The sequence below is a fragment of the Orbicella faveolata genome, unplaced genomic scaffold (genome assembly GCF_042242905.1).
Source record: "Orbicella faveolata isolate gen_17 unplaced genomic scaffold, um_ofav_v1 contig_25, whole genome shotgun sequence".
NCBI classification, from domain to species: Eukaryota; Metazoa; Cnidaria; class Anthozoa; order Scleractinia; family Merulinidae; genus Orbicella; species Orbicella faveolata.
The window spans coordinates 24,854,912-24,875,716 of NW_028301553.1; the positions used below are offsets into that span (position 1 = coordinate 24,854,912).

Here is a 20,805-nt window from a genome sequence, read left to right on the forward strand (position 1 = left end):
TCGCGTTGCATTGGCAAGCAAGTTTGGTAAAAAAGGCGCAGGTGGCGAACGCAACGTCGAATTTAAGTTTTATCGAAGCCGTCATCAACTTTTTTTCTATTAAACGAATGCAACTCTTGGGGTTAACAAAATGGACCGAGGACAAACTTGCGACATCGTTGACACACCACCAAAAGATAGGTGCTACTGGCCAGCAATCGAAGACTTCCAAGAGCGAGAAGAAGTCGTCAGATGGCGCCATATCCAGCAAGGTATATACAAGGTGCATGAAGTCCAAGATCGTAGACGTAATAAATACGGACCATCGGTCGTGAAACTGGAACATGAAAATGGGCCAATAATGTTCCTATGGGCGCCGCCTTCGCTAGCGACGCGTTGCAAAACAGACAGCGCACGGATTATATCTTCAACATTGGAATGGGACAATCAAAAAATGGCAACATGTATTGTGATTTCAAGCTGTTCTAAACAACAAAACGCTACACTGGAATGAGACAACAAGAAAAAGGCAACATGTGTTACGATTTCAAGCTGTTCTGAACAACAAAACGCCTACTTTGGCCTGAAAAAATTTGTCAACCGAGAGTTGGCAGAAAGCAAACGGTTTTATTTTTTGTAACCCAAACCAAGTTTTTGCTTTGAATTGATAGCGTTTCGCGCGAGTGCATGGTCCCGTTGTCTTTTTTCCACGGAACAGAATCAAAAGACTTGACCATTGTACGGTCTGCGGCGTTTTTGCATTTTCTCTCGTTTTCACCATATTTTTGTTTACGAAAAGCGCAACTACTGTAATCAACGTCATGTTGCATAGCTACAGCGTCAGTAGAGCCGGTGGGCTGTTGATATATTTCACTGATTTCTCCTGTTTCTGGATTATATTTCAGTTGTTGTTCAAGATGATTGTATGGGCCGGTATAATTGTGCCCAGGCAAGGTTCAACCGGCAGGGAGCTTTCCACTCGCCGAATGAATTTCAAAATCCACGCCATCAAGTTCAGCTCTATTAGTCTTGTATCAGTGGTTTGGCCTCACTTTTGGTGAAAGCTGGTCAAGCAACTCACTCCCAACTTTTTCAATCGCAGACCGAGCTTTTTTTCATGCCATAGTTTATTGCTTTCTTTTGCAACGCAGGATTTCTCATTGCCTCAGAAGCATAATATCTGCCAGCCTCGACGCCATTTTTTTGCGAGAAAGAGGATATCTTTTGAGATAAACAGCTCGAGCCCGGTGTCGGCGACGCTGCTTAAGATTCCAGAGCCCTCTGCGCGAGAGGGCACCGTCAGTTTCCCGACAGAAAAACGGGTATTGGTGATTCCGCACACGGCGCACTTGGCTTTGAGCATTTTGCGATTGTTTTTTGTCAAAACTATTTTTTCTGTACCTTCAACACTCGGTGTCACACGCCTGTCTTTCTCGCAGTAGCCATCCATGTTCGTATATTAAGAGAAATAATTCTTACAATTCGTTCGTTTTCATGCACGTTGTCAGAAAACATGCCGATGATGTCTTTGAAACTTTTGCTTTTGTTTCTTTCATTCAGAAAAAGCAAACAATAATATCCATATCTTACGCTCCCAACCCACTGCAGCTGGTTGTCATTACGAAGAAAGGTCTTCTTTCCTAATTTTTTTCAGCTCTAGTTCCCGCTCTTTCGGCGGCGGCAGTCCGGAAGAGTCGAAATATTCATGTTCACCGTTTTTCGCACGCCAGCAAAAAACCCAGTGTGTGCCCATGCTTCCGAAATCGTCCAGGTTGATGATACACGGTGAATGGAGAAGACGTGTTTCCTCATTGCGCGAAAACACCCCTTTGACAGGGATTTTTAAGGTATTTGCACCAGTTTGTTAAACCAAAATTGGAAAGCGGAACGTCTTCGAACATCATTTTCTTTATAATCTTCCCAACTGCCGAAGAGAGGCGAAGGGTTGATGTGCATCCCTTTTCCACTTTTAGGAGGAGGTAATGAACGCCGCTGTTGTGGGGGGAGCCCGGCCCGGCAGCCCTTTGCCGAACATTTTGCTTATCAAGTCAAGGGCAATAGGCACGCCAATGGAAGCTAGTATTCCAAGAAATCCACCGCATTACGCTTTTCCGCCGCCACGAACCATCCCTTGCACAACAAGAACGTTTTCATCAGCCTTTTTCTGTTGTGGAGACATCTTCTGAACAAGTTTGTAGGGCTTTATTTCTTTTTCCCCGTAACCATTGCCGAAGATTTTCTTAAGCGCTTTTCCTGCACTAAAACTAAGCCCCGCGCTTGCCAAAGCCTTAACCGTCGGCTTGATTAAGGGTCTAGCCAGCCCAAGCAGAGTGGAGAAAATGCTGCCGCCACGTTGGGCGATTTTTTCAGTCTGTGTCTTGCTCATCTTGAGATCAGCGCCTTTTTTCTCACTGGCTGCCTTTCTTAATCGGTTAATTTGAGTGCTGGTCAAAAGGAGCTCGTCTCCTCGGCCGATTTGATCTGGCTTGACACGTAGTGTTACAGCCGATTTTTTAGCGAAATCTTTTTGAAATTTTTTGTTTTGCCAGTCAGTCAGTGCAATCTCGTGCGGAGGGTAAGTCGTCGCCATCTTATATCAAGGTACAAAAATTTTCCGGTTTTTAGACAACGACCAGTTCATTTCCAATCTGTTTCAACACAACGTCTTCGTCGTTCGGGACCACAGCGTAGATCGAGTAATCTTCAGCATTGGCTGCTTCGTTTAGCCGGTAATGCAAAGTCAAACTCTTGGGATCACCTGTTACACTTTCTTTGACTGATCTGAGGTCAAAGTAAAGGATGGGGTAAATTTTTGAGACGTTGGCGACTTGTAGCTGGGTACCCGAGTTGTAGTCATTTTTTCTGTATCGGAAGTTTATCAGATGGTTGAGGATTCGCAATTTGAAGTCGCTTTCACAGTCCAGCTTGGGGTAGTAACTGGTCCCATACTGCAGGCGGCAAGAAGACAGTTTTGCTGTGTTGTCTCCGTCGAGGTCAAAAGTGTCCAAGATGTAGGGATTGTGTTCTAGGGAAAGACGACGAACACATGTTTGGGGTTTTTGACGCCCGAGGTTAACAACCAAGAGCCCACCGCATCCTTTCGGCTTGAGCTAGGGTGCAGCGTTTCTTTTAAGTAACTCCATTGAGTCTGTTTTAAGAAATTTTCGTTGACTTGCTTTTGACCTTCAGATGTCAGCGTCAGCTGTGGAATCCACAATTCAAACTTTCGGACAACAATCCTACGCCCCGTGCCGTCATTCCGAAAAATCATTTCTTCGTCATCTTGCAGCATAATCTCAAACTCAAGCTGCATTAGAGACAAAAGTCTGTCAGACAGTTCTTCAAAGAACGAATAGCGGTTGAGAGGAATGATAGTTTCAAATATAGCGCCTCCGTGTGAAAACAGCCCGCGCGCACAGATTTCAGGGTTTGCTGCGGCGACGGCTGTTACATTTGTAGCATCGCTGTCAAGATACCAAAACTGGCTTTTCGCCACACTTCTTGCATAATGGTCAGAATAATCCAGCAAGTTTTTGATAAATATGACTTTGTGGATGTTGTCAGCTTTGTAAACGAGTTTACCAGCAGATTTGACGGTCAAGCTTTTTGCACCCTTTCCGAGCGCTTGTTCGGTCATCAGTGTGCTGTGGAAATGCTCCTGCCTGCGGGCCAGTGGTCGACTGCGTGGGTCAAAAGGCTTCCCGACGTTGTTGCCGCTCTTAACAATGAGGTGACTAGTCTTATCGGGAAAAAACCTGCTGTCGCGACCAAAGAGAAGAATATCACCTCCAAACCCTCTACAAAGTATTCCAGACCTGTGAGCTTGAAAGAAAAAAAGCTTCCCCCTCTTATCAATGTAAGATATTTTTATCAGGCTGGTATCAGGGGGGACAAAAAGAGCCAGAGACCCAATCTGGTCTTTAAAAGGCTACAATATTCAAGGAGCTGTAATCAAACCGAATGAGTCTGTCATCTATTATTTGCCTGACGGGCCTAAGCGCGGCTTTGTTCGCGAAGAGCTGTTGGTTGTGCTGCCAAATACACAGCTTCCGCTTGTTCACGCGCATGCCGTAGATCTCTTGGCCCTCGCTTCGCAAGATGTTCATCCCGTACCAGAACTGCTTTTTATCGAACAGTGCCTCTTTGTATTGGTCATGCTGGATCTCTTTTTCTACCACGTTTTTTTTTTTTTTTCCACTCCCTTGGCTTTCTTGGCATTTTTTTCTTTTTCTTCCATGATCGAATTCATTTTCGGCCGTATAGCCACCGCTTCATCAATCACCCTTTCCTTGCACTCGTCTCTTATCTTCCCCAGCACCTTTTTGTTTTCGCTGCTGTAGAGCGGATGCTCTTTGGGATAATTGCTTATATCGTACAGGACGAGGTCTTCCGCCATGTCTCTGTAGACGTCTTCCGTCTCGATTTCCAAGAGCAGGCTCTCGGTGTCTGTGTAGATCAGCTCGCACTTTTGCCCGTATAGGGCTTTCATCTGGTTGTAGAAGAAGTCGTATATCAAAATCTTGCTGTTCTCTAAGATCATCATACCGGTGTAGATCGGCTTTTCCAAGAGCAGTCGCGTTTTGTGCATGTGGATGCCCGCCAGGTCGTTTCCGAATATCTCCTGCCTGGCATACAAGGGGCTGGCCACCGGCGGCGGATCTTGTCGGTCTCCCAGCAGCAGACAAACTTCACGTCCACGGGGTTTATCAGGTTCTCCATCGTTTTGCCGAACACCGAGTTGTTCATCAGTTTGTAGAAGTTGGTCTCGAATTCGCTGTCCGCTTCTTTCCTGAACTCCGTGTTCATCTGGATGTAGGGCTCCATCCACGGCTCCTGGTCAAACTCGATTACTCGATGGACCTTTTTCATACGCATCCCCTGGCTGAGATAAAACTGCAGGTTCTTGTAATGGACGACGTAATTGCTTTTGACCTCCAGCGTGAGCACCAGTTTCTCGCTTTTCGGGAAGTCCAGCCCCAGATCATCCGGCATTCTTTTTTGATACTCTGACATCTTCTCCACCCCTATTGCCTTTTTCTCTGGCGCAAGAGGATAGCTCTTGTGGGCTTCGTGGAGCTCCTCCGGATACTTCAAGTCCAGCTCCAAGACCCACCCTTTCTTCGAGTTTTCTTCCAGTTTCATAATTTTCTCTTGCATGGGCATCACTCTCTTCCACTTGAAGTCTCCTTTGGGCAGCGGCGGCCTCATTGCCTAGCCGTACAGGTTGTTCCCGTCGAGGTACGTGATGAATTTAGAAGGCTTGGCGGGGTCGTGGTCGGCGGCCCGCGGGTTGTTGGCCTTCGCGCACCGCTTGCTCGCCATCGAGATGCCACCCCGCATGCCTTTTTGGATTAACAGGTGCATGTCAAGGTCGGTCAAAAGCTCTAGCTCTACGCCGGTCTTTTTCAGCAGTGCGTCCCAGCTCATACCGGGGGCTGTGTAATAATGTGCTGGATCTAGCCCGTACCTCCCCATGCAGACTTTTCGGAAGTTTTCGAACACATGTGCCAGCAGCACGACGTTGGTTTTCACGTATAGATCGTGATAATCGAAGAGGGTTTTGCATCCGAACTCGGCCCAGACCTTCTTCGAGTGGGCGTACTCTTCGTCTCTTATCCCTTTTCCGGCCAGCTTCGAGAAGAACTCTTCTTTGGCCGGGAGCTCTACCTCGGCGAACCTTCCAAAGCCGTCTGTGTATTCGTAAGGATAAATCCCTTTCTTCGGGAGCAGCTTTCTCTTTTCGATGTCTTCATAAGTTTTTTTCTGTTATTTTTCATGTCTTCTGATGTATCTCTCTGTGTTGTTCGGGATGCAGCTTATTTCTCCCTGCACCCGCGCCATGGCATGCACCAGGAGATGACCGTCGTATCCTTGCAAGTTGTGAAAGACCACTGGAACGGGCGTTTTGGGGTTTAGGCGGAGCTTCAGGTTGCAGGCATTATGCGCAGCTCCCCGATATTTCCCTGTGATGTGGCAGTGGTCTTTCACTGAGTCTTTGTAGTTGTTCACCAACAGCGGCGCTTTGTAAAATATGCAGTCTTCGTTCTCTTTTTCAGGCCCTTTAGGCTGTCTCTCTCAGAGGCCCCACGAACCCCTTCCAGGCCTGGTAATAGCACCTTTTGTGGCTTTGGCCGTAGTACTCGCCGGTGTTGGGGTCAAACGAGTCTCGAAACTCCGGCTGACCAGGCTTTCGTTGCAGATGTGGCACTCCGTCGCGCTGTTGTATTGTCACCAGTCTTCGCTTGTCATCACGAGCGGTTTTTTGTCGGCCAGCTCTGCTCTCATCAGTTTTTCATCATTCAGCACACTCATCAAAAACCTGTACACCGCGTCTTTCCCGCGGTACACGAACGGGACGTGCGTCTGGCCGTCGCTTTTCACGATTATGTACGAAAAGCCGCAGGGTTCGTGAACTTCTGTTTTGATTGTTGCCTGGCCTCTTTTCGCGCAGCCACGTATCTTCCTCGTCAAAGACTCAAAGTCGACGTGCACCACGAACTGCGCATTCATCTGCTTGTGGTGGTTCTTGAACTTCACATTGTTCTCGCCCTCTTTGGGCAACTCGGTCCCCGTGGGCCTTTTCAGCTGCCCCATGCATTCGGGGTTGTGCCTTTCCAGCAGCTCCGCTGTCATGTAGTCGTGCAGACATCTTTCACAAAAATGTTTTACGCCCCCGTGCTTGCTTTCGTCGGGCAGCTGCGCGCTCAGCCTTCTCACGTATGTGTAGTGGGATTTTTCGGTGTTCTTTATCAACATCAAGTTGATTCTCAGGAGGCTTCCCTCTTTTTCGCTGAGCCTATGCACGATCAAGCGTTCTTTTTCCCAGCCGAACACGTTTATTGCCAAGGCCGGGTTTTGCTTTTCTAGCCTATTTATCTGTGATAAAGGCGTTGGAAAGTCTATTCCTGTAAAATCCAGTCCGTCTTCTGTGGGGTATCTTGACGGCCTTGACACGTTCATGCCGTCTTTCAGCGGAAATAACGCCGCACGCAGCGCCCATTTCAAGTACTCGTCGTCTCTGGTTTGGACGTTGATGATCGCTTTTTTGTTTTTTGTAGCTTTTTCGGGCAGCCGCATGTAGCTGCCTCCAAGAAAGGGCTGGTATTGGGCGACATTAACGAAGGCTTCCAAGACGCCTTCTACCACCTAGCCTGAGCCTCTTTGAGAGCAGGCTTCTATTTCGTCTTTGACTTCATCGATGAATCGGTGAAATACGCTATTCACTGCTGTCTCGTTGTTTCTGTTGAAAACCTCGGGGTCTCTCTGTTTGAAATAGTGCTCCATTTCTTGTTTTTCACCGTCTCTAGTTTTCGAAAACTTAACGTTAAGCCCGAACTGCGTTTTCCCGCTTTTCAGGGTTCGAATTTCATTTTGTACAACTTCGGCAAATCTTGGTTTCGTTTTTTGTGCAAATTTTAGGTGGTCGGCTTTAAATGTATAGGCTTCTGGGACCACCATTTTGCACACACGAAGCCATTCGTTGAAGTTAGTTCTTACCAACTGAAAATCAAAATCCCTGCCGGGCCTGACTGGAGACTGAAGTCTCGCGTTCTCTTCGCGCGAGATAGGACCGTAAAACATCTCTATCACATCAGATGAAAAGCTTGACGCAGCCATTTTTGCTTTATACTAAAGCAGGCGGCCTGTTCAATTGAAAAAAATTCTGGATTAAAAATGAAACCCGCGCGAGGCGAGTCGTTTTATAAGACAGAGATTTGCTTGATCTAGGGCCACAATCAAGATCTAGGCCGGCAATCGGACCCACCCTACACACATGTATAATGTGATTCTGGACTCAAACAACTGGGTCTCGAAGACGCCGAGCGACGCGAGGCGTCTTATTAGACGGAGATCTACTTGATCCAGAATCACCATTATACATGTGTATCGTGCTGATGCTCAGGGAAATGATTGTCAGTGGTGTATTTTTCCTTCAAGAAAGGAAGCGTCAGCCTTGGACATACGTGGGATTTTATGCCTGAAAAGCTAAATGAGACAGATTAACCACAGTTTTGTACCAAAGACAAGAGAGAAGATAGAGAGTGCTGGGTATTGCTTCGACGAAAATTCAAGTCAAAGATCAGAGAGGAGAAGGCGGTTAGTGGTGTCGTCGTTGAAAATCTGCTTTCCGATGCGAGTGCTCCAGTCCGCTTCAGGGCACAGCAGCAGGCAAAGTATAGCTCACTACAGCTATCGGCCAACTGTATCGCAGCTAAAAGGTGTCTCCGACACCATTTCAACCTGATTTGATAATCACCAACCACAGACGACACAAATTTCCACCGTCACTAACGCTCCTTTCATTCAAGACTCGAATCGAATCGCCTCCAGGTTGACTGCAGCCGCAAGTTTTCCGAACGTACTTTTTTAACTCCTGCAATATTCAAGGCAACGTCCAAGCCTTTTGGCTCACAGGGCTGCTCTGATGACAAAAACTGACTTGACTTTTCCAGCATTTTCTTTAAAGGAAAACTAAGATCTAGAAACATTTTACCTTAAATGAAAGCCCATGTGCCCAGTACTTCAAAAATATTTGTCATTAGGTAGAGCACCGACTTAAATTTTAGTAGTGGGGCTTTGAAATCGTTCAAAATTACCGCCCTGGAACACCAAAGGCCGCCATCTTGCAGCTTGCGAATGGTATCGAGGCTATGACGTAACATTAGTCAAGGTTGATTTCACTCAGTTGATCTGACCTTTACACACGTGCAAGAGTATCGATCGAGTAGCCCTTCGAGTATGAAAGGCCAGAATTATGGTTCACTGCCTCGCAGTTGGGTGCAGTAGCACCTATAAAAATTCTAAACGACGGGTTGCATTTCATAAACTACCGGAGGATAAACTATGGTAAAAAAACAGTCGCTCAAAAAGATCAAACGAGAGGGCAAACTACCGAATCCCGAGAACTGTTTTGTGTGTTCTGACCATTTTAGATCAGACGACTACGAGCGCGATCCTAAGGTATGTGAAGTTTTGCAGTTGTAATTCGCGTTCACGCAAAATTGTGTGTGGTATTTCGCCTTTTTTTCTTTAAAGCATATTGTTTTTCTACTACCATCTTGGTTGCGGGGAAACCCAGTAATATTTACAGTAAATGCAGGGAAAACGGTCGGGAGTAACATGGTCGATAAGGAAGGTTGACATTCTGCAATTAAGCAATTTCTATGAATTAAAAAGCAAAGATATCTACCAAAAGATGTTGCCGTACAAATTTGAAGGGTGGAGGCTCGCTGAGAAGCGGCAAATCCTTTTTTAGCTTTTCGCTGCCAATCAATAACAAAAATAATACTTCTAAAATTTTCCCGCGAACTGGCGGCACGGTTTTACAAACAAACACTACAGAAAAAAATGTGAAAATCGTAATTTACGGCTTTCTTTATAGTAGGAATATATTTCTCAAATTTGATCGAAAAACTGTTTTAGCTGATATTTTTAGTTTGTAATTCATTGAAAATGCAAAATGTCAGCAAATGTCGAAGGTGTATGTTTTGACCGTAGACGGCAATTCAGGTAAACAATTTGCAGCATACATTTTCAGTTTTTTTTTTTAATCTATTTCGTGAAAATTGCATTAATAAAAAAATTTTTTTCCCAAATCATAGCAATTATGTCGTATTTTTTGTTAAAAATGTACCATGATAAACAGTATGATGACAAGCCGTTCGACTTTCGGGCCTCTCGGTCACGCAATTGATAGTCTCCTCGGCGTTAGTTCCACCGCTTTTGGCGGATCTTGAGCCATATTCGAGTCACTTTCGTCTTCGGACGAGGTGCCGTGCTGTGGCTCGAACATAAAAGGGCGTATAACGCTATCTGACTCGATTTCCAACTCAAACGACGAGTCGCTATCGCTTGCAATATCGCTGCTAGCGTCTTCTGCCGCCATCTTCTACAGCTTGACTAATGTGACGTCATAGCCTCGCTTTCATTAAGTGGAAATAAAATGGCAGCCAGCAGCAGCAAAATGACGATTTTGTTGTCTCGATTATTTGCCACAAAATTGATGACAGAGCAAATCATTGCTATTTTCAGATATTTCATGGTATGAACTTTTATTTAAGGTAAAATGTTTCAAGACCTTAGTTTCCCTTTAAGGCGGGGGTCTGCCTGAAATTAAGATTTGTAGATTTCGCAGTTCAATTCTGCTTTCGCTGTAAGTTTTCATTCCACGAGAAGCGACGCTCGAGTCAAGTTGGACAGAGGCGTGATTTTCTTCGACCAATCACAGTTCTTCGCTACACATAGCAACCAATGAGATTGTTTCCTTTTGTATAGACAATAGATTACGTCAAATGGCTTTTTTCGCGTTCGCCGAAGTGGGCAAAGGGCGGCTTTCGAGATATGTTGAAAGATTTTGTAATAAAAAAAGCTTTATCTGTAGTAGTTTGTTTCGTTATTATATAAAACAAATAGATTCCATGTTGCCGTGCGTCTGTCACAGGATTAAATCACATGTTTCCGTATTTCTGAAACGTGGAGGAAACATGCAACTCCAAGTTTTCCGTTATGTTTTCGTCTTGCGGAAACGTGAAAATTCAAGTCTACGTGATTCCGTCACGTTTCCGGAACGGAAATGCCAAGTCACGTTTCCGTCTTTTTTAAGCCAGCAGATTTCCGCCGTTGTTCGTTTCCGTCATGTTCAGTTCTGCAAACGGATTTGTAGTTTGTTGCTACATCTACCAAAACACAAACGCGAGATTGCTCATTGAACACCAGTGAATCTTAACATTTTAGGAGACCAACTACAGATGCAGCCGCAGGAAGTACCTCACCTCACACTTCGTAAAATGACAAATATAAGGTGGTATGAGGAGTCCGTATACATACATAACGTATACGGAATGATATCCTGACGAATAAAAACCCTATTCTGTGATTTGAGCTGGTTAGGCCAAAATAAGACAATTGTGTCATTTGAGCCGGTTAGGCCAAGTTAGACATTTGTGTTATTTGAGCTGGTTGGGCCAAATGAGTCAGATCTGTGATTTGAGCCGGTTGGGCCAAATGAGACAGTTGTGTGATTTGGGCCGGTTTGGCCAAATTAGACATTTGTGTTATATGAGCCGGCTGGGCCAAATGAGACAATTATTTGATTTGAGCTGGTTAGGCCAAATTAGGCTACCAAAGGCTTGCCCAATGGCTTGGCCAATGGCTCGTGCACGCAACGAATCGTAAAAGTCCGTAAGTAACGACCTCCGAAAGAAGTGAGCCCAGCCCCCATCGCCTGAAAATAGAGGAACTAAGGTTCAAAAGTAAAATTATTTTTCCAATCAATAACCTGAATAACGTACGATGAACTAATAACGATTCAACTAGGGAGGGTATAGCTTATTCCAGGAGGCGTCATGAAGCGCCCTGATAAAACCCCGCAAAGTTTTCATCAAGTAACGAGAAGGTACTAACAGGACCTTTTCTTCAAATTGAAATTACTAAAATTGACAACTTTGCATCATTTTTAAATAAAAAGAACGTTTAATCATATTGAAATTAAAAACTCGACTAGAGCAGTTAAATATTTATAAAGCAGACTAACGTAGCAGCGCATCATAAACAGTAAAAAGAGTTTAAGGTATCTTACATTACGATCTGCATATAAAGTGCCCACCCATGTGCCAGCAACACAAATTTGAACTGGAACGAAGAATTTCAAAACAATTTATAAGAACTCAGTGTTTTTACGAATTACACCCACAGTCTTAGAGGAATACAGCCCTGTTCTCATAGAATTTATAAAAAAAAGAGAAAAAAGAAAAAAAAAACATGCTCATAACCAAGCCTTCAAAAATTTTTCCTTTGTCAATTTCACTGAAAACCAAAGTCTTCTCGAATTAGTTTCAAGTCCCTGGGACTCGGAAATATTGCCCAAATTCCTGGAAATCGACCTAAAGTTGGCCAAAATCACGCTGCACGTAGCCCGGTCTCGGCGACTTTCTTGTCACTAAGTGAGTTAAAGAGGAGCTCTATTTCGGCCAGACTGTTCATGACCAAGCGTTCAAAGATTTTTCCTGTGCCCCTTTCACTGAAAACTAAAGTCTTCTCGAATTAGTTTAGAGTCCCTGGGACTCGGAAATATCGCCCAAAATCCTGGAAATCGACCCAAAGTTGGTGAAAATCACGCTGCGCGTAGCGCGGTCTCGGCGACTTTGAGCACTGTCCAGATCGATAGACTTCCACAAGTGAAATACATGTGTCTAGATTTGGGGGAGGGCTAAAAGTAGCATCTTTAAAAAGTTAGGCAAGTATTGGTTGGGATCCCCGCACCTTAAACACGAGTGTGGCGCATCTCTAAACGCGCGAGGACTTACGAGACAAAAGAAAGTTGATATGGGCAAGAATCTCTTACCCAAGCACCGTCCAAATCGAAAGACTCCCACAAGTAAAAAATACACATGTGTAAATTTAAAAGATGGCCAAACTAGCATCCTTACAAAGCCCAGTGAGCATAGTTTAAGATCACGACACCAAAAGTTCGACTGTGCCGCATAGCTAAACGCGCGAGAAAAGAGGAAAAGGGAGGGAAAAGTAAATTGACATGGTTTAAAATCACTGGAAAAGTTGAAAATTTACATGGACATGTCAATTTTAATTTACAGCATGTAAATATTGATTTACATTCTTTGTAAATTACAATTTACATGTTAGAGTTTTGTAAAATAAATTTACAGGAAATTTACAGCTTTTAGTACAGCATGTAAATGTTCTGTAAATAGTGATTTACATTGTTTTTGTCGACAATGATCATTTGAAGAACATGTAAAAACCTGTAAAATGTTTTACGCACTTTTACAGTATCAGCCTTTGTAAAAAACATGTAAATTGCTTTGCTAAACCATGTAAGAAACGTGTAAATAATTCAAGCGAATGCTGTAAAAAGTCTGGAAATGTTATGTTTGTAACCCTGTAAAAACCATGTAAATGAAAAAAGGGGGCCTGTAAGAAACATGTAAAAACCATGTCAATGAAAAAAGGGGGCCTGTAAGAAACATGTAAAAACCATGTCAATGAAAAAAGGGGGCCTGTAAGAAACATGTAAAAACCATGTCAATGAAAAAAGGGGGCCTGTAAGAAACATGTAAAAACCATGTCAATGAAAAAAGGGGGCCTGTAAGAAACATATAAAAACCATGTCAATGAAAAAAAGGGGGCCTGTAAGAAACATGTAAAAACCATGTAAATGGAAAACCTAGAAGTCGCACGGGTGCAGTGGGGGGCTGTAAATAGCCTGTTAAAAACATGTAAATTAAAAAGGGGGACCTTACAAAGGCTATAAAAACAATCTAAATGAGATAATGGGGGCTTTTTGAAAAACTGTTAAGACCACGTTAATGTAAAATGGAGACTCTTAGAACAAAAAGATCTAAATTTAAGAGAAGGCCTGCCTAAACCCTGCAAAAACCATGTAACGGAAAAGTGGGCTTATTTAATATAACTCTGGTGTAACGGTTCAACCAACGGAGACTGTTGAAATGATGTAAATTCCAAGTTACCGACAGGTTCGCTATCCTCTTGTAAACGGTTGGTTGGATTTTGCAAAGAAATAAATGAAAAGTTACCCCGGCCAGGTTAAACTTGGGGGGACCGGCGGGGGGGGGGGGGGGGGGGGGAGAGAGGAAGAGTTGTCTCGGGTAACCGAGAACACGTAAATGGGACCTTTTAAAGGCGCGTAAAGTTAAAATGTAACACCGCCCTAAAGCTCCGTAAACCTACCGTGAAGCCTCCATTAAGGTGCCTTTTACGTTGAAGCATTTGAACTTCTCTAAAATCCAAGTGTGTGCTATAGTTTGCTTTAAATTGAAGTTGGGTTAGAAGGTATGCACCAAACTAAATCGCTGATCGACACCGCACTAAGCTGTCTTCTTGTGAACTTTCCGCGCATCCACAACGACAAAATAAAACTAGAATTGTTACTGCACATGCAGGCGTCCCAAGCTTACGTCTCTAGAAAAGAGAAAAATTAATTCTCGGACACGTACGTATTTATTCATGAAGGACCATGAAAGCGTCACGTGTTGTGTGAGCTCAAGACGGAAAGAGCCCCGGTGACCGAGTTTGAACTGACGCGAGTTAGGTTAAGCAGGGAACCATAAGGGACACAGCCGGCCCAACGACCGTTTTCTCTCGAATGCCTTGAAACGCTGTTTTAGGCTATCTGGTGTACTTTCAGAGCTCTGTAGGTTAATTTTAGGTTGCGCAAAAAAAAAATTTATCTGTTCGGTTATTCTAGAGGAGCTTGAGTATCTCGTACTTATTAGGGCTTTTTTGTCCATTCCCGAAAACGTTAGGACTTATCGCCTTTCCGAAAATGATAGCTGACTTTTTTTCGGTACCCAAAATGACATTTTGTTTTTTTTGTTTTGTTTTGTGTGTGTGTGTGTTTTTTTTTTTTGGTGATTTCTACCGTCCTGTGCTTTCATTGCCGTCACTGTTATCCCAGTCCCTTTGTAAGAGCATACCAGCCTTGTGAGTGCCCGATCTCCAACAAACAGGAATCAGCGGTCTTCATGTTAGGTACCAGGTCCTCTCGGTTCTCCCGCCATGTTTGGCAGTTCGTTGGAACCTGCATCGAACTCGAACTGTGTTTTAGCGGGCCAAAATCCACTCTACCTTCGCTTCGTCATCGTGCACGGTTTCAAGGCAAAGTTTTCCCTTACCCAGAAGCTGAAGATAGCGATCACAGGCAACAACAACAGGTAAGCAAGTTTTGCATAAATTGAACAAGTAGAGTAAAGTAACGTCAAGATACGTATACATTTCGTTTTGCCTTTGGTTGTGAATGTGTCATTATCAAGGAGAAGTTACATTGCTTGTGGAATCGACTTTGTTGATGTTTACCTGCTGTGCATAAATGGCTTTATTATCTGTTATTATCTGTTCTCGATAACCGAGTATGAGCATGCGACATTTGTTATTGGCTTATTGGCTGATACATTCTCTTGTAAGGTTATGTTGCCCTCTGATGTGAATGCTAGTAAGCTAAAATGTAATGTGCCATCTTCAGCAGAGAAATTTCTCTTATGCTAGTGTAAGTATTCTGAAGTTACTCAAGTATCTACAGTTGTACCTACATGCAAGTTACAATATGCTACACAACTGTACATGGACATTGCACCCACTGGTGCTGATAGTAAGCTAAATGAGTTGAAATTTTCTTTCACAAAAAAAAACACCACGATACTTTATAAAGAGGTATACATGTACCTCAAACTGTCATGAAAACTACACAGGACTTGAAAAAAAAAATGGAAGAGTAACTTGCCCAGGCAGGAAAATCTACTTGTCTTGGACGACACAGTATAGTCAATCGATTATTTCATAACAATCAATAGGAATTAGTCAATGATATCAGAAATCAATAAAAGAATTCGTCATGAGTAATCGATTGTGATCAAATTTTCAATAAGCATTATCAATTTTGCTGATACTAGCTTATCTTTTAAGCAACATTTAATAAGGAAGAAATGAACAAAAGATATAAAGTGAAATATGAAATCATGAATACAATTGCATAAAAACATAACATTGTATCTTGTAAACAGAATATTTTGCTGGCATACATGTATCAGGGACTATATTTTGGGGGTCTTTGGTAGTGCGATTGAAATCTACATAAAAAAGTTACAATCAAACATTGTGTTGAGGGACACAATTTTTCTACAGTTTATGTGAACTAACAAAGAGAGGCCAACTTTCAATTGATTCTCTAATGACTGATAAATTTGGTAAAATCAAATTGATAACTTGAAACTTCTCTAGCATGTGAGTATGAATTTCTTTCAATTGATTGATAGCACTGATAACATTTACATTAATTTCGATTTATTGATTTATATCAATTTATGGATCAATTTCAATCGATTGCCTTACCCTGGGATGACCAGACAGCATTTTAGAGACCTGTTACAGCTGTACATTTTACTTGTACGAAATTGGGCTCTTACCAAATACATGCAGGTTTCATGTGTCATGCATCTGTTCATTCATCTGTAGCAGGGCAGGAAAAAAAATTGTAAGTCACTTGCCCACTGGGCCAGTCAATTTCAGTTTTCACTTGCCCCCATTTAAATATTGGTTGCCAGTGTGATGGCCAGTATGAAGTACGAATGAAGTACGCTCGGATTCCTAACTAATTCTTGCTTTCAACCTAATAATTAACTAATCTTTAGGTCTTAAGTTTTGAAATGGAATGACTGGAAATTATCATTTATCAAGCTGGCATTTTTAGTCAGACTCAAGACTACTGAGGCTACATGGTAATTTCACTTGCCCACCGGGTCACTGAACTTCTATTTTCACTTGCCCAAGAGCAAAATTTACTTGGCTGAGGAAATCAGACCTGGTTTTTTCCTGCCCTGAGTAGATCACAGATAACACCAAAATGTGGTAAAAACAAAAAATATTCACATAACCCATTACCAGAGTGTGTCACAGAATCTGTGAATTTTTCAGGCGTGTGTTACTGATGTTCTTACCATGTTTTGATGTCTTCTGTGATCTATTTACTGAACAGATGCGTGACAACGTAGAATCTATCTGCTTCGTAATACATAACAAAGAAACAAAAACAAACATTTATGACATCAGCTGTACCTTTGTCCACCAATAGAGCATAAGTGCGTGTAAGAAACAATCAAATTGTGCCTGCAAATAACTTGACTTATTATTTAAACATTGTTTGATAGGAGTTTGATTTATTGTGCATGAATATTACGATGTAGAAGATAGTGAACATTGAATATTTACTGCCACACATTTTGAGTTTAGTTCTTCTACATCCTCTGACATTCAGTGCCTTCCAATCAGAGATGCAAAGTTTTTGTCACACAGTAGCTACAGATGTAGATGTAAGATCTGTTTGATTGATGAATATTCAGGGCTCAAAATAATGGCCGGTCAACGGGCAATGTCTGGCCGGAATGGTGACTTGACTGGCCAAAAACTTCACTCGCCGGTCATGTTGACCAGTCATGTCATGTTGAGACAGTCACGTTGTTCATTCTTGAATAAACAATCAAATCCCCAACTGTAAATCTGAGAGTTTTAAATCTCTTTTTTATTATGACCTCTAATGAAAACATACACCAATGCATACATGTATCTGTTCGAACGGCTAAAGACCATTCGCTTGCTGTTTCTCATGCGTTCAAGATCAATAGGAATGCCATTTGAGTGACTGGGGTTGAATCTGTTCAGAAAAATATTAAACCAATTTTTAAATGGTCTAGCAGTGACTGGAACAAACAAACTATATTTGTGGGTTTAATTTGGCTCACATTACATGTACTTGATTTTTGCATAAATATCCTGACTGGTCAGAAATGAGACGTGACAGAGCTAAAATTACTTTGGCCAGTCAACATGACCGGCTACAGTCCAATTCCAAAGGTCACAGTATAAACTGGAATGATAACAAACAAAATAATAACTCCAATGGAAAATTCACTGATTGATATCATACACAGAATTTGCTGATTCATACTAAGACATAACTTATCTTATTTAACGAAATGTTTTATGTTACTTGTAGGATGAAGTAAAATTGAGAGTGGTCAATACATGCATTCTCCTTGGCATTGATGCTTGATCAGGAAAAAATCAGCCACTGAGAAGTCTACAGTACTTATGACTCTATAAGGGGTCCAAGGCCCATTTCTTGAAGGCCCTGGAAACTTTTCGGGCCCACAAAGCCATCTTTAATTGAGCTGTGTCTAAAAACTAAGAGCTCTATATGCCTGAAACTTCTTGTGTGAAGGAAACCTCTGTTCATATTGAGAATAAGCGATTAAAACAGCTCTGTAAGCATAAGATTTCAGATTTTGGTATGGCTTTCTGGGTGCGAAAACTTTTTGGAACCTTTGAGAAATGGGCCCCTGGTGCATTACAGTCTAACATGGTGACCTTCAACACTTTGATATGCTCTGGCAGCTTTCTGGTTTAAATTCAACCACTTTAAACATTATTTTTTAATGCTTTGAAGTGTCACCTACACTGTACCTGTGTTAGTGAATTAGCATCAAATTTAAATATCTCAGATTGCTAGGTTGATACTTATTGTTCAATACAGCAGCTATAAGATTTCATCAGAAAAAGAAAAGGCTATGTTTACATACATGTAGTACCAGAACAATAATTTATTAACTTGTTATGGGTACTATGGTACTAGATAGGCCTTTCAATTTCAACAGGCCCCTATGAATTTTTTTTTTACAGTACAGTTTTTTTATCACAAAAAGAAAAAGTAAAATTTTGAATATTGTTTACAGTGAATGTTTTGTCAGGGGTCCAAAATGTTTGTACTGTTTGGATTCCGTACAGTTTTGGAAAAAGAAGGAAACTGTGACTTTGTAAACATAGCCTAAAAGATGTCAGAAGCCTTGTTTTATGTTATGCAGTGTAGTATTCCTTTGGCATGAATGTTTTTCTGATGAATTTAAAATGTCAACCTCTATCTTGTGGTAAATGTTTTTTCTCCCTATTTTCTGTTATTTCAAAGGAACAATTCACTCTATGAAAAAAGTTGATCAATACTTCACACTTACATTGCAGTAATTTTCATAATAAGGTAAAGGTAAAGTCTGCATACAAGCCACGTGGCCCAACAGGCTGGAGCTTATCCTGCTTTCTGTAGCAGGAAGCGACTAGGACTATTTCTGCTCCCCCTGGATGAGATGCCAGTCCATTGCAGGGTTACCCCACCATTAAATTCGCTGCTACCCACTTATACACCTGGGTGGAGAGGCACTGAGAGTAAAGTGTGTTGCTCAACAACACAACAGAACATACCTGCCTAGAGCTTGAACCCGGATCACTCGATCAGGAGTTGAGCGTACTACAGTGTACATGTAACTACGAGGCCATCATGCCTCCCCCATTTCTCATTATTAAGGCCAATTTAATCCTACATTAATTACTTAGTAAGAAAAAACAGTTTATTCATTCATTTTATGACAAAGGTATTATCATTATGTTGCATTTGACTTTGTGGATTTAGTATATATTTAAGACAGGTATCCATTCGCAAACAATTTTAATTTAGTAATACACCTAAATTGCAAAATTTTCACTAGTTGTAGCTGACAACAGTATAGTTCTTAATCATTTTATTATTTATGAATTAAATAGGGCTCAATATGACATGGTTTCGCACAATCTTGAAAAGGTCTTGAATTTTAGTAGTCTTCTCGAAAAGTGCTTGAATTCGGTTAAAGGAGCTCAGTCATGGTATTTTAAAATATTTTGGCCATGCACAAAATTACGTTTAAGTCGTCTTGTTATGGATAGATAGAAAAGAAAACATGTTTTATTTGTTGCAATGTATACATTGTAAACCTTATTCATGGCATATAAAAACTATTTGAATTTTACTGAGTTTGTTCTGATTGCAATAAATTTCTGATTCTGTATAAATTTGCATATTTTCTACTATTATAATTAAGGTCAACAGTACAACAGTACATTCCATGCATTTTTCTTCAAGTTATTATTTACAAGTCATTTATCATACAGGGTTTCTGCCTCCCTTTTTTGATTTCCATGTTATTTACAGGCTCCCTTTTTTCAATTTACAGGTTATTTACAGGCTCCCTTTTTCAATTTACAGGTTATTTGCAGGCTCCATTTCTCAATTTACAGGTTATTTACAGGTTCCCCTTTTCAATTTACATGTTATTTACAGGTTCCCTTTTTCGATTTCCATGTTATTTACAGGCTCCCTTTTTCCATTTACATGCTATTTACAGGCTCCCTTTTTCGATTTCCATGTTATTTACAGGCTCCCTTTTTCCATTTACATGTTATTTACAGGCTCCCTTTTTCGATTTACATGTTATTTACAGGCTCCCATCTTCGATTTACATGTTATTTACAGGCTCCTTTTTTCCATTTACATGTTATTTACAGGCTCCCTTTTTTGATTTACATGTTATTGGCAGGCTCCCTTTTTCGATTTACATGTTCTTTATGGGCTCCTTTTTTGATTTCCATGTTATTTACAGACTCCCTTTTTCGATTTACACGTTATTTACAGGCTCCCTTTTTCGATTTACATGTTATTTACAGGCTCCCTTCTTCGATTTACATGTTATTTACAGGCTCCTGTTTTCATTTTCCATGTTATTTACAGCCTCCCTTTTTTTATTTACATGTTATTTACAGCCTCCCCTTTTTTATTTACATGTTTTTTACAGTATTATGGCACCCTCCCTTATTAAATTTACATGTTATTTACGGGTTTCCAGGTTGAATCACAAGAAATTTACAGGCTATTTACAGTATTTGCAGGAACAGTTTACATGTTATTTACATGATCATAGCCCTTTGCTTTGAAACATTTACAGTGTTTTCTTCATCATTTACATGTTTCACTTAAAATATTTACATGTTATTTACATGAAACCTCCAAAACATGTAAAAGGGGAAAAATCATGTAAATTATTCTTTACAGTCTTTTTTTGGTTATTTACATGTTAATTACATGTTATTTACATACTCTGTAAATTTTCAACTTTTCCAGTGAATATCCACCCAAGCACTGTAAAGCACTTCCACAAGTGAAATACACGTTGGAGATTTGGAAGAGGGCTAAAAGTAGCATCCTTGAAAAGCGAGGTAAGCAAAGTTTGGAATCCCCACATCTAAAACGCGAGTGTGCCGTCTCGCTTAACGTACGACAACACGCGGGAGGAAAGAAAATTGACATGGGAAAGAATATCTAACCCAAGCACTGTCCAAATCGATAGACTTCAACAAGTAAAATACACTTCTGTAGATTTGGGAGAGGGCCAAAACTAGCATTTTTAAAGAGCCCCGTAAGCATAGTTTGGGATCCCC

General features: G+C 41.5%; 1 long non-coding RNA gene and 1 pseudogene across 2 annotated transcripts; one reads left to right on the top strand and one right to left on the bottom strand.

Annotated features, from left to right (window-relative positions):
- Positions 1–5,640: 5,640 nt before the first annotated feature.
- LOC149109614 (uncharacterized) lies at positions 5,641–7,596 on the bottom strand (annotated as a pseudogene).
- A 5,975-nt stretch (positions 7,597–13,571) lies between these two features.
- LOC149109615 (uncharacterized) lies at positions 13,572–19,383 on the top strand. Of its 2 annotated transcripts, none has more exons than XR_016208537.1 (2): positions 13,572–14,669; positions 14,920–16,355. It is a non-coding gene; the product is annotated as an uncharacterized LOC149109615 (long non-coding RNA). The 2 variants fall into 2 exon arrangements; XR_016208536.1 differs by lacking the exon at positions 14,920–16,355 and adding an exon at positions 17,504–19,383 and having other exon boundaries at positions 14,334–14,669.
- Positions 19,384–20,805: the final 1,422 nt, after the last annotated feature.